Here is a 4,369-nt window from a genome sequence, read left to right as displayed (position 1 = left end):
AACGCATCGCGCCGAGTTATTATTACTACGCGAGTACCGAGTAGTGCATGGTGATTGTAAATCAATACAACGTGTAACGTATAGCAATAAAAGTGATATATTTTACTAAAGAATACTACAGAAAGTGTTAGTTTGTGTCGACCATTCTTCGAGTCCTTTGTGGATCCCGACCCGTGCCGTATAGCGGCACAACACTTTGCATGGTCAGAAGATTATAGTTTTATTTGATCCTCCACATTTATTGAAGGGAATACGGAATAATTTCCTCGTAAAAGACATAGGGATTATGTATGAAGATAATTCAAATAAGAAAGGAACTGCTTCGTGGAGTGTGATAGAAACCGCTTATCAATTAGATATTCATACTACAACACTCAATCGTCAATTGAAAAAATTAATAGATCAACATATTAAAAAAGATAAAATTAAGAAGATGAAGGTGAAATTGGCAGCGCAAGTTTTCAGTGCAACTTTATCAGCGTTTATTGAATTTAATAGTCGAATAAACGGTAATTAAACATTATAATACAAATAATTAAACAATTTTTAATTACAAGAAATTAGTTGAGAGGATATTGATATCAATACTTCTATATTTTGAAGGTTGTATTGATACGAACACAGGATTTTTACAAATTTCACAACAAGAAGGATATGCTACAGCAAAAGTTTTGGACTTTTTCAATAAGTTATTTGATTCTGTTAACGGGACAGCTAATAAGTCAAACAACGTTGCACCATTGCGAGTTGCTGTCACAAAAAATAGTGCACACCATTCTTTCTGGTATGAAGCAATTATACAATTAGAAAAAATTACATTTATTGATAAAAAAATGAAAAAATCTGTATCTACTCCATCTTTAAATAATTGGAAAAAAACTATTAAAGGATTTCAAAAATTATGGGCAACTGTAAATAAAGCAGGGATGAAATTTGAAAACACGTAATGTCAATCAGGATCCCCTAGAAAATTTTTTTGGATTGATAAGGAGTCATAACCATCGAAATGTTAATCCTACATGTTCCAATTTTCAGTCTTCTTTTAAAACATTATTAATAAATAATTTAACAGGTAAACACAGTGTAGGTAATAATTGTGAAAAAGATACTAATGGAACAGTTTTATTTTCATTAGAACATTTTATAGAAAATAGTATTCATACAGAAAATACTTCAAATACAGATGTAATTGAAGAAATAGCAGTTATCGATAATACATCAGGTTCATTACATGATGATTCAATTAGCAACGGATTAGATTATAAACATATTATTAATAAGTTATTTCATATGCAGTCTTTAACTAATTGTCATTTATGAAAAGAAAATATTTCATTAGAGATAATAGAATCTATCATATGTAAAGCTGATATTATATATAGAAATAAAATGCCATCTATATGTTTTCGCAATACAGTTCGTAGAAATTTAACTACTATTTTTAAAAATGAAATAGATTTTTCATTTTTTAAATGTAAAGAACATAAAAGTGATTTTGCAGAAACTGTTATACAAGTAATTTTAGAAAACTTTTCTATTTCGCAATGGTGTTCTAATATCAATAAAAAAATAGCTGGTAAAAATACACACAAACCATTAAATATAATAGAAAAACAAGCGATACATCATTATAACACAAAATTAAAAAATAAATGTACAAAATTGCAGGATAATTTTCTACATACTTTTTAAATGTATTTTTATATGACAAATATAAATAAATTAAATATCACATTTGCAACTTTTATTTATTTACTCGAAAGTAAAATTATTGAACAAAAAATAACCCATCTTTCAGCTATTCACAGATCGAAAGTGGTCAAATGAGTCATTTACAGGCCAAAGTGATGAATCCCACTTCGAATTTTTAAAAATTTTATTGCCAAAGCACTTCATTGATACTTTGACACTAAAATTTTAAAAAATTCGAAGTGGAGTTCATTACTTTGGCCTGTGAATGACTCATTTGACTATTTTATCGATCGAATAGAAGAATCCTGTAATTTAGTTCCCAAAACTGCGTCTATTCGCCCAGATGGCGCAGAAATACGACTTGATTTTTTCCAAGAGTGAGTGTCCATACCCTGGTTTGAGCTTAAAGGCTCGCGGCGGTGAGCGGGGCGTGCTTGCCACACTCCTCGCGCGCCATACTATCGATGATAGTGGCGCTTTGGAAATAATAGTTGCTTTCCATTTACACACAAGTGAAACTGAGTCTGAAGTGAGCTGAGTATTTTATACTCAGATTAATGACGTCACTACTTGCTTACTTTGGTAAAAAGTTATCACATGTCAACACAGGTTCATAACCTCACTTTGAAGTGAGTTTACGAGACTCACTAAAGCACATGGTCTCGATCTTGTGCAGATTATGGGTAAAAACTCAGTTGAATCTCACTTGTCAGAATGCAAAAGGAACGCGCATTCAACTGAGTTATGACGTCACAAGTGAGAATTATTTGAGAATCGGTGTAAATGGAAAGCAGCTAATATCTCGATTAGGAAATAATCGAAATCTTTTTGAAAACTCAATTTAGTTCGCTCTAAAGCGTGCGCGTGTACATACAGAAAAATGCTACATATGAATAAATGTGACTTGTTTTAAATAAATAATATGTGTATTTTAAAAGGGTATTTGATAATTCTACCGACAACGTTCGTGAATAAGAAAGAGCGCACTAAACTGAGTCGAATTGAGTCCTTTAACATTTTGTAATTTTCGCAATAGTTATAAGATATATTAATTACTAAAATATTGATTTTCAAGAATTTTTTACTCAAATACTATCAACTTTACATAAAAACAGCAAGAGACAAATATTGTCTTTTTTTTTTTTTCATAAAGCTCTAAGAATTTTTTCAGAATTTTTTAGTACCGTATTTTCTCATTTTGGTAAAAATAGTTGTTAATAAGAAAATGCAGTATTAAAAGGTTGATAAATAATTCTGAAAAGATTTCTAGAGCTTTACGAGAACAAAATAAACAATTTTTGTCTCTTGCTATTTTTCTGTAAAGTTGATAGTACTTGAGTAAAAAATTCTTGAAAACTAATATTTTAGTTTTTTCGTCGTTAAGTTGATGCCCTTGGAGCCAAACACAGGATGTCAATGTGAAGAAGATTTATTCGTTTCAATGCTTGTGCATACGTTTCGATCCAATTTCGATCCAATGTAAGTTTTTCCTTTCTTCTGTTTAAACTGTTTCTTTGTAATTATTATATTTTCTCCTACATTTTGTATTTAATTTTAATTTTAACTATATTAACGGGAGATTAACATTGAAAAGGATCCGAAATTGGATCGAAACGTATGTACAAGACATTGGAACAAATAAATCTTTTTCACATTGACATCCTGTGTTTGGCTCTAAAGGCATCAACCTAACGACGGAAGATTCATGTAATGAGCCTATATACAACCAATTTCATATTATTAATATTTTAATAATTAATATCTTCTCACAATCTCTACTCACAATTTTCTTCTCCCCCCCCCCCCCCCAACAAGCAGCGTAATATAAAGGGAACGACCCGGGAGAACAGCTTAGTATCAGGCTGCTCCTCGCCCTGATGAAGTGGACTGCAAGGTTCACGAAACGTTGGCATTCCAAGAATGGATTTGAACACGGAGAAAACCCGCGAAACACAAGATTGTCATATAGGAAACACCCGTGAAAGCCTCAAGAATATAATTAATATCTTGTTAACTTTTGCGAAAATTACAAAATGGTAAAGGACTCAATTCGACTCAGTTTAGTGCGCTCTTTCTTATTCACGAATGCTGTCGGTAGAATTATCAAATATCCTTTTAAAAAAATACACATATTATTTATTTAAAACAACTCATATTTATACATATGTAGCATTTTTCTGTGTATACACGCGCACGCTTTAGAGCGAACTAAATTAAGTTTTCAAAAAGATTTCGATCATTTTCCAATCGAGATATTATTTCCAAAACGCCGTCATCGATAGCTTGACGCTCGGGGAGTGGGCATTGGGGCAAGCGCCCCGCTTACCGCCGCGAGCCTCAAAACTTCGCACCTGCTAGGCCGTTCCCGCTCCTCGCGGCCCGCGCACCGTGCGCTCGTTGGGCCGTACCTTTGGCAATATAGTAGGTCGGGCGGACGCGCGTATTCGGCTATCTTTAAACACTAATATCTCGTTAACTATTGCTGACACCGCAAAATGGTACAGGACTTTTCGACAAAGTATAGTCTGTTCTACCCACGCACGAAACATTTGTCGGTAATTTCCAGACAACCTATGTGAGTATACAGGGTGGACCATCTGAAGTGATCCAGTCAAATATCTCGAAAACTAGTAGGGATAGAGAAAAATGTTTCGTATGAAAAGTTTAGGGTTACACG

Source organism: Trachymyrmex cornetzi, unplaced genomic scaffold, assembly GCF_001594075.2.
Source record: "Trachymyrmex cornetzi isolate Tcor2-1 unplaced genomic scaffold, Tcor1.1 scaffold1181, whole genome shotgun sequence".
Classification (NCBI taxonomy): Eukaryota; Metazoa; Arthropoda; class Insecta; order Hymenoptera; family Formicidae; genus Trachymyrmex; species Trachymyrmex cornetzi.
This window is presented reverse-complemented; position numbering follows the sequence as displayed.